Here is a 14681-nt window from a genome sequence, read left to right on the forward strand (position 1 = left end):
CATGGGGGATGAGAAAGGTGTTGAGGTGATGTGCCCTCTTGTATCAAAAGTGCTGAGGGCAGGTGGAAGACATGATCAGCAGGGCTGAGATGCTGGTAACACTGGGCAGATAAATAAATATACTGAGGGTGGTGAGAGCCAGCTTTCTCACTGTTGGAGAAGGTATCTGTAAACACAGAAGGGCAAAGCTAGAAAACCACCTAAGGTGTTGGATTGAAATGTAATTCAGATTTTAAGTACACAAATCGAGTAGTGCTTTTGGGTGTGTTTTTGGATCTGTGTGCTGAGAGGGCCTAAACTCAATGACACCCCAGTAGCGTTGAGCAAACCAGGTACCAGGTGGTTAATTTTAAATACTATACTCCCACCAATAAAAGACCAGGTCCCTGAAGTGATGGCTTGTTGAAAGTCAGAGATGGGGAGAAATACAAGATGATCCTGAATCGTCTTAGCCATTAGACAATAAAATGTCAAAGAATTATGGAGACATGTTAAAAGGACAAAAGAACCATCTTGTGCAGCTTCCAATGGCCAAGTCTGAGACAATTTGAACATCAAAACAAATGAACAGCGTCATAATGCAAGAGACAAAACCGAAATCCAATAATTTGTACTGATATAAATATGTGAATCCATAAACAAATGAAAGCTTTATACAATGCCAGCTAATAAATGTAGGAGGAACAATGGCAATAGAAAAACACTATCTGGTAACCATCATACTGGTTGTTGATTCAGTATGTAATTGATGACACAGGCTAGAGTATGTGGGTAGAGGTTTGATGGACAGGATGTTGGCATAATCTCCAAATATTTCCCCACAAAATACTAAAGCACAAAGGTGAAAATGGTGACAACAACATAATCAGATGATCAAAGTTTACTTCACCAGTAGCAGAGCACATCAGTGTGTTGTAGCCCTGATGAAATGCACTGAGAAGAGCCAGCATCATTCGTGCTGTATTCCTGCTAAGGACACATGGCCAGAGTGTGCTCACAAGGAAACATTAGATGAATTCACTTGAAAGTATCTTCCACAAAATGGAAAGCCTATGTTTAAATTGGCAAGAAAATGCAAGGAAAAGACTTCCAGATTGAAGGACGATGAAGATACTTAACAAGAAAACAAAAAGAAAGAACAGAACATTTGGCCTAATTCAGAGTGTGTGGGTTCAATGATAGTATCTCTTTCCTGACTTGGTTCAGTAAGCAAGTGTTTTTGTTTGTGGAAAATACACACTCCTATATTTAGCAGAAATAGAGTCTCATGTCTGCAGGTTGTTTTCAAATGCTTTAGAGAAAGAGGAAAGTTTGTGACTGAGTGTAGCAGTAGGAGTGCAATCAAGTGTGTGAGGGACCTGGAGGAAATGCAGTGCACAGTTGGGGAAATCTGAGTTTTCTGTACACTGCCTGTGACTTAAAGTCTGAAGTCATTTCAAAGTAAATACGTAAACATTTAAGTTAATTGATGTAGCTAACACATTAGTAGAAAAAGACAAGTGAAGCCTTGTTGGTATCTCAGTAGATGCAAAAAATATTTGAAAAAACTTCACACACCTTCATGATTGGAAAAAAAAAAACTAAACTAGGAATGAAAGGAAACTTCATTAAAAACAAAACTAACAAAATAAAAATCATACTAAGATAAATACTGGACTGTTTCTTCCTGATATTAATAATGAGACAAGAAGGCTTGTTACTGCCACTGCTATTCAACATTGGACTGAAAACTGTAGCTTGGTCAGATTAGTAAGGCCAAAAAATTTTTAGGAAAGGTGTAAAAACTTTTAAGATTGAAATAAAACTCATTTTCAAGTGATATCATTGTATTCATCAAAAAGTCAAAAAATTCTATGGAAGAGATATTAGAAATAAATGAATTTAACAAACTGACTATATAAAAATCATATTTTTGTGTATAACCAACAGATAGAAAAATTAAGTGATACCAGGACAATTGTACCCTTTCTGGATTGGGTAGCATTGGCCAGAGTTACCTGACAAAATTGGGTAAAAGAAAACAAAAATAATTATTTTCAAGTCACTGCATTGTGATGGTTACACAGGTATATTTGTTAAATTGTATCAAGTTGTACAAGTCAAATATGTGCATTTTAAATACTGTTTTACATTGCTGTTAAATTTATAACAGGCCTAAAACAGAACTAGAAATCTAAGAACTAAGAAAAAGAAAAAAGAAAAAAAAAAAGAAATCTAAAAACTGCATCACAAAATTGAGAACTTAAAAGACAAAAAAGACTTTTCATGACTTTGAAGTCTGGTTTCTTCCCAGATTGGTTGATTCAGTGCTGCCCTAATCACCATCCAACAGCTGGTTTTGTTGTTGGAAATTAGCAAGTCTGAATGTAAATAGTATATGCAGATTCAGTGACCACCAACAGCTATGTCAATCTGAAAATGGCAAAGTCAGTCTACAGAACTTAGAGGGTTAAATAACAAGACTGTTACAGGCACACCTCAGAGTCACTGTGGGCCTGGTTTTGGACCACTGCAATAAAGTAAATATTACAGTGAGGTGGGTCACAAATTTTTTGGTTTTCTAGTCATATAAGAAGCTATATTTACACCATAGTCTATAAAGTGTGCCATAGTTTTATGTCTAAAAAAAGTACTTGCCTTAATTAAAAAAAATACTCTATTTCTAAAAAAGGCTAACCATCATATGAACATTCAGCAACTTGCAATCTTTTTGTAATGGTAACATCAGGGATCACTGATCACAAATTATCATAACAAGTGAAAAAGTAAGAAATAGTATGAAATATTGTGAGAATTACCAGAGTGTGACACAGACACATGAAGGGAGCAAATGCTATTTTCTCACAGACCCCATCCCCAACCTGAACTCCTAGACCCACAGCCCTCCCAGTCCCCATCAGTCTTGTCCTCAGGAAGTCCCACCCATTTCTTTGAGGTAGTTTGGTGCAGTTTAACCATTTCTCTAATTCTGGGCCCTGTGACAACAACTTCATTCCTGACAGCCTACTTTATTTGCATAATCCATGAGAGTCACACTTAATAGGCAAAGTTCCCAGGAACGAAAAGGTAACAGGAAAGATGGAGCTGAACTCCTTTTGGTGAGGACAGCCCTGGGGGAGGGCAAGACCTTGAGGCTGGGTGAGGAGACCATAGAAATGGGGGTAGGTCAGGGAGGCTCATGGCTTCTCTCTGCCACTGCTTGGAGCTCATCTCATTGAGGTTTTCCAGCTAAAATCTGCAGGCACAAGATTCCCCATCTGGCTGGACAAGGGCAGATCACCCAAGCCCACCTACATCCAGGAACTCTGTTCTGGGCACCAGGCTCATATCAGTCGGGTGGGGGATCCCCAGCTACACAGGGCCTGCCTGGTTGTGGCTTGCCCGTGGGTCAGGGCAATTATGGACATGGGTATGGGGCTGCTGTCCATACAGTTTATTAAGATGCACACAAAGCCTGCCCTGGTCCCACTGTGGAATGTGGATGGTGGCGCTACCAGCCCATCTTGAGCAACACTACCTGCGGTCAGCCCCTCACCTCCCATCCCAACCCGTGTGTGGCCCCAAACTCATGCCCTGGACAGGGCTGTGGGGAAAAAACACTACTCTGGAGAGTACTTGGGTGTTAAAAGCACCAGAAGCCCCTCCCAATCCCCAGGCTGGGCACATGGCAAGGGCTGTGCCACCCCCTCCAGCACAGTGCTCACAGGCCTGGCAGGGAGTCCTGGGGACTCTCGCCACCTGCTCCTTCCCTGCCAATGCGCAGGCTGGTGAGAAGTCCTGCAGTGATGTTAAAGCAGGGAGATAGCTGGATAAAAGCAGAGAAAGACACAGAACTAATGACAGATTTTGGCAGAAAGGAGGGCCACAGGCCAAATGCAGGAAATCATACATCATATAAGCACCAGGGGTCCCTGGGCAGACAAAGAAAAGCAGGAACCTCTGGGCTGATAAGTGGTCACAATTTTGGGGGTGATAAGCAACAAAGAAAGGTGGGAAAAGGCAGGAATTTCCAGTGTCCGAATGTAACCTTTTGCACATTATGCCCTCATTTCAATAAAATTAGACTTGCAGATTAGAAGAACTCACCACTGGCCAACACCATGACACTTCCCATCCAACTAAATAAGGACAAAAATCTCTCCTCCATTTGGGGAGATGGAGTTGGGATTAAAAATTCAAGGAATATAACCCCAGATCCTTCCCTCCCTAAATAATACACAAACCATTTATTTTTACACCCTATGTAACCAACTTGCCAAAGAAACTCAGGGCAGCCCCTCAACTTAGCCTGTCCACTCTCCCCCTAGGAGTGTACTATCCATCCTTTAATAAATTCTCACTTGACTTTTTTAACCACAGTGTCTTGCCTCTGAATTCTTTCTGGGACAGGACAAGAAACTGGAACATCAGTTACATCCATCAGCAACAGAATCTTGCAATATTTTTCCTTTCCAAAGTCTGGCAAACTTTGCTTAGTGTAATATCTTCAACATTCATCCATGTTGTAGGAGGTATCAGAACTTAATTCCTATTTTTCCTTTTTACATTCCCATTATGTTAATTTTTTTCTTTTTCTTTTTAACACCTTTATTGTGGTAGATTCCTGAACAGTAAATGACGCTTATTTCATAGGTACAATTTGATGAATTTTGATAGTTGTATACAGCAATGACACCATCACCACAATCAAGAAAGCTAATATTTCCATCACTCCCTAAGAGGAGCAAATTTATATACCCAGCTTATACCTTCCCACCAACATTTCCCGATGCTAACCCTAAGTTTAGAACTGACTTCCTTTTCAAGGTAGAATAATATTCCACTATATAAATTCACCACACATGATTCCCCCATTCATTGGCAGATGGACACGTGCTGCTTGCCCTCTTTAGGCTGTTGAGAATAATGCTACTGTGAACATGGACCCTGGTTACAATTCCTTTGGAAATTTAGCTGTACAAATGGAATTGCTGGACCAATTGGTAATTCTGTGTTTAATTTTGGAAGCCCTGCCCCTCCTCACTGCAGCTGAGGCTGTCAGAGTTTACAGGCTGGCATCCAGAAGCAGCACATCAGGCCTCTCCCCTCTCCAGTCCCCCTTCCAAGGGTTCTGGTGTGCGAGCTTCCCCTGTGCCTAAGGGGCCCATTGGAAGGGAAGACAAGGAAAGAGGAATATGAAGACACCTTGAGTAACAGAGGGCTTTTGTTAAAACTGATGTCAAACTCTAAACTGGGCAGAGAACATTTAAATAGTTCTGAAAAATACCTACTAAATTGGACCAAGTATCCTGAGCTGGGAGAACATTAGAATAGGGCCTTGAGAGCAAAGTTCAATGCCATTAAATACAATTAAATTTTTTTCATTTGTGGGAAATCAAGTTGGTTTTTCCTTTTGACATTGTAGTCAAAATGCACACATTTTAAACTCAGTCACAGAAACCACTATGATCCTTGTAGCTTGTGGTTCATGCCATTCCTCACAAGGAACTGGAGGAGGCCCTGTGATGGAGAGAACTGAGGGGACATGTTCTAACTCATGTCATGGCCCCAGAGGGCCCTTCGGAGGAGGTGACACTTGGGCAGTACATTGTCAAAGTCAACCCAGAGGTGAGCTAGTGTAAGAGGTTCTCAGGCAGAAAGAAGTGCAAAGAGGCCTGGAGGTGACAAATAGCTTGATAGGTTTGAAGAGCAGAAGTTATGTCATAGCAAATAGAGCATGATGATTAAGGAGGTTGCATGACCTTTCAGTTTTGATCATAGGCCCCCCACTCCTTTCAATTCTTTACCAATTGCTCATAGGTTTGAAAATAAAGTTTAATTTCTGCATTCTTGAGACCAGTTCCATCCTGGACCTGATTTCCCTGGCCTCCCCCTCTTTCATGACAGTGCACACCCTTCCCATCAGCCATGCTCACCCACCTGCAGCCCCTGGATGTTGATGGTTCTTTTCTCCCCTCTGCCTTCCCTTCTGCCTGGGACACTGGCCTCCCTCTTCTCTAGCTGCCTAATTCCCTTCCTGTGTTTGAAAACCCCATGTCCTGCCACCTCCTCCAGGGAACTTCCCAGGTTGAGGGGCTCACCCCCTTGACACTAATGTCATTCTCTCTGCAATGGTTAGTTCTTTGTCTTTCTGTCTGAGTGACTGAACACTCTTTCAAGGCAGGATACAAGGCTCACTCCTCATGTTTGTGTCCCTGTGTTGACCTGGTCAGAGTTAATATCTCCGCTAATGTCTCCCAAACACTTTCTGCACCCCAGGTCCTCCCTCTTGAGCTTTACACCCACACATCTAACTGCCTAGTAGACATGTTCATGCAGTTGGCCCCCAGCAGTGGTCCTGGGGCCCCAGGTTCACAGCACAACCACCTGGAGCTAGATCATGCTGCCTGAGAGTGACAATTGCTGTGTCTCTTCTCAACTCGGTGTGAAGTCAGATGAGTGGCTAGAAGTCAACTGTGGTGGGATGGTTCCCACCACTGAATTGGCAGCTACTAAAATCAGGGCTCCTCCCCTCTCCCCAGGTATTAGTTGTTAAACACTGACCAGCACAGCCTTCCTGGGAGGGCTGGAGGGTTTGTTAACACCCAGATTGCTCGCTCTACCCACCCAGAGGGTTCCTGATCTAGGAGGTCTGGGGTAGGGCCTGAGAAATTGCATTTCTAAAAGTTAACAGTGACACGAGGCAGCTGGACTCAGAGTAAGAGCCCTACAGTCATGTTAGCATCATGTGCAAAAGGAAAGCCATCATCCTTCCCTCAACCCACTCTTTCTGTGTGTTGTGTATGGGGAACAGCAGCACCATCCACCCAGTTTCCTCTGCCAGAAATCTGGGGATTGTCTCCCTTTTGTCTCCCTCCACTTCCGGGCAACTGATCACCAGATCCTTAGTATCACCTCTCCTCAATCCGCCCCCTCTGATCCTTCCCCTTCTCCCCCACCTCAGGGCCTGGGCCCAGCCTCATTCACACTCCCTCCCTCCTGTGTGTTCCTGCACCAGCCTCCCAAGGAGGCACCAGCTTCCCTCCTCACCTGTTCTGGTCCATTCTCCATGTCACTTGGCAGTGTGGTCCTGACCAGCTGAGCCATCAATCCCATCATAGGATTCCCCATTCATTCCCTTCAGGAGTCTTTCTGCCTGGAGGCCTCCCATCATCATTCTTCAGCCCCCATCCCCATCAGGGCTGGGCAGCTGTGTGTGCTCTGGGATCCTTGCACCCTCTCCATCCCCATGGCTTATTGAAGTGTATCAGGTTTACAGTGTTGTGTTAGTGCCTGCTGTATAGTACAGTGATTCAGTTACACATGTATATATAATGTTTTTCATATTCTTGTCCTTATAGTTTGTTAATAGTTACTGGATATATTTTCCTGTACTATAAAGTGGTCCTTGTTGTTTATCTGTTTTGTGTATAGTTGTGCATACCTGCTAATCCCACACTCCTAATTTAACCCTCAACAACACTTTCATCCTGGTAACCATAGTTTGTTTTCTATGTGTGTGAGTCTGTTTCTGTTTTATAAATAAATCCATGTGTATCATTTTTTTAGATTCCACATACCAGTGATGTATTTGTCTTTCTCTGTCTGACTTACTTCACTTAGTATGAGAAACGCCATGTCCAACCATGTTCCTGGAAATGACATTACTTCGTTCTTTTTTATGGCTGAGTAGTATTTCATTCTGTGCATATACGATGTCTTCCTTATCCACTCATCTGTCAGTGAACATTTAGGTTCATTCACTGTCTTGGCTATTGTACATAGTGCTGCTGTGAACATTTGGGTGTATGTCTAGGAAACCTAGAGACAGCCATACTACCAGAAGTCAGTCAGACAGACAAGGATAAATACTATGTGATATAAATAATACAAGGCATCTAAACAAACTGCAAAACTGAGACCACTTTAAGATGAAGTCACTTTTACAGACTGCTTCTCAGGGGGTTACAAGCAAGCTGAGATACTCCAGCTGAGTAAAGAGCCTCTTGTTCCTGGTGACCTCACATCTGGTTCTACCAGGATTTGGCCTGGATAAAACCTGACAGCCACCCTCAGTCTTCGGGAGAAGCATTTAAAGACTGGAACATAAAGGAATTAGCAAATGAGATTGTCAAGTCTGTCTGGTGATGACAGACACCTTCTGCCTATGTTTCCCCGGGTCACTGCATGTTCAACCGAAGATAAGATGGCAGACTGTGTGACCAGAGAAGTGGACAGTTTCCCTGCCCACAGCACTGTGGCAATGAGTGTGGAGAGTGGAACCAGACTGTCTTTGCTCCAGTTTTAGCCCTGATAACTGCATGGCCATCAGTTGTGAGCTCTGAACTCATAGCCAGGGCCTCAGACCATTCATTTGGTTTGATTTGGGAATTAGAAACCCTGAGTATTCAGGGTGCTGTTGCCCATCCCTCCCATTTTGGAGCAGTGTTCTGCGGGTCACACAATGTATGAGTACTGGATTAGACACACACACACACACACAAAGACAAACACAGACAAACGTGCACCACAGTACATTAAATAAGGATTATGAGATGGGATCAGAAGAGGAACAGACATGGAGGAGGAAGTCAGAGGAAGATAACTTGGATCGCAGGCAACACCTACAGGTGACATGACTCTCCAATTTTTTAGGCCTTATTCCACTTGCACCTGAGGACATCCCTAGAAGTACTTTCTAGAATCATTCCCACTGTGCAGCTGGGGAGACACACCGGCCTGGACACACACCAGGACTTCCCCAGGATGGAGAACAGGTAAGGATGAGGAGTGGATTCTGGAAGCCAGGGCGTCTCCTCAAAGCTGCATGCAGAACCTCCTCGGCAGCTATAGAGACGGTGGGGCTCCTCTAACTGTGCAAGGTGCGGGCTTGCGTGGAGAAGGGCGTGAGCAGGCAAGCAGCCCAGACGGCTGTGGGTGGAGGTGTTGTCTGAGGAGGGGGTTCCAGGAAGTGGACCCCAGGAAGTGACATCACATCCTTAACAGACCCCAACCGAAATGGAACCTGGTTACCAGGCACCCACATTCTAACGACGGCTCCAGAGCCAGCGCACTTGGCTGGAGACAGTTGAAGACACAGGATGTTCTCCTCTTGTTTCCCGGTCTCCCGGGGCTTCTCCACCAGAAAACCCTGGACTGCGAGGTTCTTCAGTGGCTGCAGGCGTCTGTGGAACCCTCCACCCAGGTGCCTGTGGCCTATTTTGAGGAGGTCACCGAAGGTAACACAGGGTGGCCTGGAGAAAGCCAGTCTGGGACTGGCCTTCCATAGGGGCCCTTCCTAGGCAGGCCCACTTTCCCTAATCTCCATGTCGCTGAAGGGGGACTTGAGAGGAGGTGTCCCCTCTGGGCAGGAATGGCTTGTTGAACACTTAGACACCTGGTGGTCCTGTCATGGCCGCACCCAAGGACAGGGCTGATAAGGGGGAAAGAGGAATCCTGGGGGGCATCTTCTCTGGATCCATGGGAATACAAGGCTCCCACTTTGTCAGCTTTTCTGCCCCTGAAGGAGGTCTGTGCAGACGGTGGTGGGTGGGTATCAGGACTGGAGATGTCTAATGGGTTGGAGAACCAGACAGGGCTCTGAGGCTCCTGCCTGGCCTCTGGGCACTGTATTTACAGGACTCCACACACGGGACAGGACAGGACCTGGTCCAGGGAGATCTCCGCTCCACCTCCCTGCAGGAGTCGCAGGTGCCCCACGACAGCAGCAGAGCCCAGGACGCGCTCAGGGTGAGTGCGAGCGAGGAGACTCCACACCCAGGAAGCCCTGGGCCCCGCTGCTGCCCCGCTTCTCCCCTGGGCTGCCTCTTAAGAGAGCTGCTGGCAAAGGGATCTGATGCCCCGTCTCCCCCATCTGCCGTCACAACCCAGGTCCTGCCTTGGCCGGACGCAAAGTCAGTGCCTACATATAAGTCCGAATCTCAGAAAGAGACTCGGACAGAACTTCAATATACGTAAAGTCAAGGGTATTTCTGCATTTTCCTACACGTTGTCCTGTTTCTTCTCCATCCCCAAGTGTCCACATTAACCTGAAGACCCTGAGCCCTCCTACCCCAGGCTTAGCCACTGTGTTCTCATCCCTAGAACGGGATGTTGTGACAGCAGTCACGGGGATGAAGTGGTGCAGGCAGGGAGGGGCCGGCACTGCGTTGCCGACACAGGGATCCGAGACACTGATGCATTTCATCATCGCCCTTCACCCCTGGTACTGATGATGCCGAGAACCATGGATCTGCTCAGGGCTCCCCTGTTCCACCTCAGGCACAAGAGCTTGAGGCTTGAGGATTCGGTCTAATCTCCAGCCCCAAGTGCCTGGGGGTCCCCGGTGCTGCCTCTGATTCATGTCTCTCCTCTTCCCACCCCAGGGGGGAGCTGGACCATCAGGCAGCAGGGATGAGGCCTACAGGGCTTGGAGCCTCCGGCGACACAGGCTGGAGAAGCTGGCGGCAAAGCTGGTGCCTGCCATCCTGGGCGGCCACCCCTCCTATGTGAACACATTTCTGGGCAATTATCGAACTTTTGCCACCGCCCAGTAGGTGCTGGACCATCTGTTCCGAAGGTGAGCACTGTCTTCATGGGACATTGGGGACCTGGCCACCTACCAGCAGTGCCATGAGGCATTGTTCCTCTACCTCTCTGAGCCTCAGTGTCCCCCCTGCACACTGGGGTCAAGAGAGGATCAGGCCCTAGGAGGATCAGGCCCAAGAGAGGATCAGGCACTAGGAGGGTAGGAACAGAGGGAGACCTTCATGGAAGGTGCTCTCCGGGGACCTGGCTCATGGAAAGGGCAACTGGCAGGGCTGTCGTTGTACACATTTGTCATTGTCCTCCTGCCCAAGGGCTAGCGTCTGCCTCCTGTGTCACTGGGACTTCGGCCTTGGGCACAACTGTTTTCCCATTTCAAAGGGGATCTGTGACACCATTAGCTGTCCCTGTCCTGGGAGAGTGAGAGCAGGGATCCTTGGGAGGGACAAGTGGGGTCCCAGGCCCACTCAGATGTGCGCCATGGGGCCAGGTGGGCTCACTCACTCATTTGTCAAATGTATAGGAAGGGCCCCCAGGGACAAGGGCTTTTCTAGGATCAACCATCATTTAATGCATCGAGCAGACATCAACCCTGCCCTCCAGGGCTTCCATTCTCCCGGGACTCACACTGTCACACTAGACAGCACATCCAGCTAGTGTGCTCGGGACAGTCCATGCGATGCCTTCCTGCTCTCCTCTAAATACGGATGCATCCTCCCTGTTACGGAAGAGGACGGGGGACCCCTGCACCAGCTGAAACAGTGAGTCCCTTGTTTTGAAGCGGGAAGGACTCCTTCCCCAAATAGTGTGTGAAGCTCTGGGTTCACTGTTTGGGCAGAGGTGGGCGGAATCCTGGATCCCGCATATCCTGCGAGTCTGGCTTGAGAGCAGAAGTCCTAGGGCTTCCCCTGGCAAAGAAGAGACGAGACCCAGAGAGCTGTGGATGGGACTGTGGCGCTGTGAGGGGCATCTGGGATGTCAGAGGACAGAGTCAAAACTGAAGAAAACTCACAAGCATCCCCTATCCATCCCATCCCTGCCCACATGCCCTTTGGCAGACACAGAACATGAGGGGTGGGGAGCATCCTGCCCGCCATCTAGTGGAGCCTCAATGGTGGGGACTCAGCTGGTACTCAGGGGACCCAAGGAGCCTCAGGGGACAGCTGAGCCCATCCTGATGATGCTGAGTGGCAGGGGCAGAAGGAGACCCAGGCAGGGTTCCTGGATGATTCTGCATCCAGCAGGTGCAGGAGCTAAAGTCTGAGGAGTGAGGAGGCCCGTGGGCAGCCTGGATGGCTGACACAGCCTGTCTGTTCCCTCCTGGCTCAGGCACTCATAGAGCAGCTCCCGTGTCCCTTAGAGGGCAGTGGCCAGAGCACACAGCCTGCCTGTCCTCACAGATGTGCCATCCAGTGGAGAGGGGCAGGGAGAGGGACATAGCAGTGTGACAGGAGTCCCTGAAGCGGTGGACATGTGGTCACACCATTGAGCCAGGGCTGTCCCTTCAGAAGGCTTGTAGCAGCCCCTCCTCTGTGTCCAAGCCTGCCTCTGCCCACACTAGCCAGCTGAGATGGGACATGGAGCAGAGCCGGCCTCTGGATGGGCAGGAGCCAAAGGCAAAAAGGCCCAGGTCCCTGCAGGTTCACCCTGGGAGCCCTATGTGGTAGGAAAGGCCCAGGCTCTGACTCTGGTGTCCCTCTGACTACCCCCAGGGCCATGGCCTCCATCCTGGGCACCTGGATGTTCCAGTACCCAGACGGTTTCCACCAGCCTCCAGAATTCCCATGCCTTAAGACCATTGTTGCTGATGTAGAGCTGAGCATGCCTGGCTCAGACCTGGAGCAGCAGGCCCACCTCTTCCTGGCACAGCTGGAGCAACTGGAACTCCCAGAGGCAGACAGTGATGGTGAGGAGGATGCAGGGTGGGGGATCTGGTGGGTGGGGAGGGGAAGGCACTGGACCCCACAGAGCAGAGTCTGGGAAGACTCCCTGGGGGTGGAATCCTCGAGTGAGATTTGATTGAGTAGCAGTGAGGGCTCCCCTGGCTTTGGGAGACACGTGGGAAAGCAGTCCTATTGATGAGAGTTTCCCTTCTTGGAGCTACAGCACCAGCTCCAGAACCCATTGGGTAAACCCCTCTGGGTGGAGAGCCAGCTCCAGGTCTCCTGCCTGCGACAGCGCCAGAGCCAGAGCCTGAGCCAGAGCCAGAGCAGAGGGACGCGCTGTAAGTATCAGTCTGGCTAGTCTGCCTCCCCTGCTTTCAGGGCTGGGATGCCCACTGTTCCTGAGGTGTCTGTGAATTTACAATTCCTGATTCTTCTCAGAGGTGATAACATATTCCTTGGGAACTACTGTGTCTGGTTCAGTAATGGATGAAGATAATGATCACCATTGTTTATTCGTTTAAATTTTACACAACTAAAACTTAAAATCAAGGCAGTACATTGCATTAAGGACAAGGATGCTCTTAGATATGTTCCCTGCAGGGGAAATTTATTTGCCACAGTTGCACCCACTTGAGCTCAGATGAGCAGAAATATCCTTTGCAAAACATATCAGGTGCCGGGGAAACTGCAGGAAGTTCCAAGCCTCGGGCCAGGCATCCTGGGAGGTGCTTAGAGGTCTTTCCATCCCTCAGGGTCCCCCAGCAGTGACCCACTGCCCTGCCCTTCTCCAGTCCACAGGACTGGCCTCCATGCATTCACCTTCTGCAGGGGAGGGACCTTTGCTTTTCCCCCAAATCCAGCAATATGGGGTGGGGGCACCGATGATGTCCATCAGAATAAAGTCAGGGGATCCTGTGTTTTGAAGTGACTGAGTGAGGCCACTCTCAGCGACCTCTATCTTCTCCACCTGAAGATGGATGCCCCCATGCACACAACATAGGTCCTCACACGGAGGAAATTCTGAGCTCTTCCTGAAGGGGGAAAGATAAAAGTCCCTGATTCAACTGGGAGCAGACAAAGGTGAGATCAGAGGACCCAGGGGAATGCCTGCCTGGGCTGAGGCTCAACCTTAATGTTTAGGAGCACAGGCTCAGTGTCACTTTGTAGGACATGGCCAGAAATGATCACACCCAATTCTGAAGGCAAAACCAAGTTCACCTTGAGAAAAAGCCTCAGTACACAATCCCCGACACCCCTTGTCGACTTAAAGTTTTTGGAAGCTTGAGATAATGTGTAGTTCGTGATGGTTCGGGTTTCACTCACATACTTCCAAGTTCTTAGAAAACCACATACAACACCTGTCAGTCTTCTGATTCTGCTAAGGGCCCCACCTGGACAAACCTCTAAGGAGATGCTCCAGTGTCAGCCAGTCATGGGAAACTTGCAGTTCAGCTGCAAGGATCTGTAGTCAGGCTGCACAGGCCATCCAAGCCCCTTGCAAGTCGCCCACCTATGCGTTCTGTGGTTTGGCTTTCAGCAGTCCTTCAACCCATCAACCCCCGGGGTTCATACTGTCCATTACAGGTAAAAACTTTGTGTTCCTGGTTTGCAGATCTTGGAAAGAACAAACCAGCCCTTTTGCTTCAAGACATCCTGATTCTTTGCTGGGATTTAATTCTAATTTTAGGATGACATCAGAAACAGTGCATAACTTCTTTAGGTGAATGATGTCGAAATGCTTATTGAGAATTTACTGTATGTCAAGCCCTTAGCAGAGAGCAGACTGACAACTGTTTGAGGAGCTTCCTGGTCTGGGAGAAGCTCTGAATCCACAAAAGGAGAGAAGCCATGCTGGGAAGTGCCTGACATCCTTGGAATATGGTCAGGGCTTGTGCTCAGAAAGTACAGGGAGGGATCCTAGATTTAGAAACTGCCTGGGGAAGACAGGACTGGGCTCCACTTTCAGAGATGAAGAAGACATGGTTGTGGAGGAAGCTGGCAGCAGGAGCAATGGAAGCAGGTCCTTAAAGACAAGGGATCAGAAGGAACATGACACAGCTCTGAAAGTCATGTTTTCTAACATTTTCAGTGGATACGATCATTGCACATGGTAAGTGAAAAAATGACTGGTAATAGAGGGTCATCTCATGTTTTTCAAATTCAACATCATTTTAGATTCAATCTTAGACAAAGATACTTGCGATACATTTCAAAACTGTGTTGACATTTTATTGTTAACGTGAACAGCAAAAGGCCATGTGTGTCTTTGTT

The sequence above is a fragment of the Vicugna pacos genome, chromosome 11, assembly GCF_048564905.1.
Source record: "Vicugna pacos chromosome 11, VicPac4, whole genome shotgun sequence".
Lineage (NCBI taxonomy): Eukaryota > Metazoa > Chordata > Mammalia > Artiodactyla > Camelidae > Vicugna > Vicugna pacos.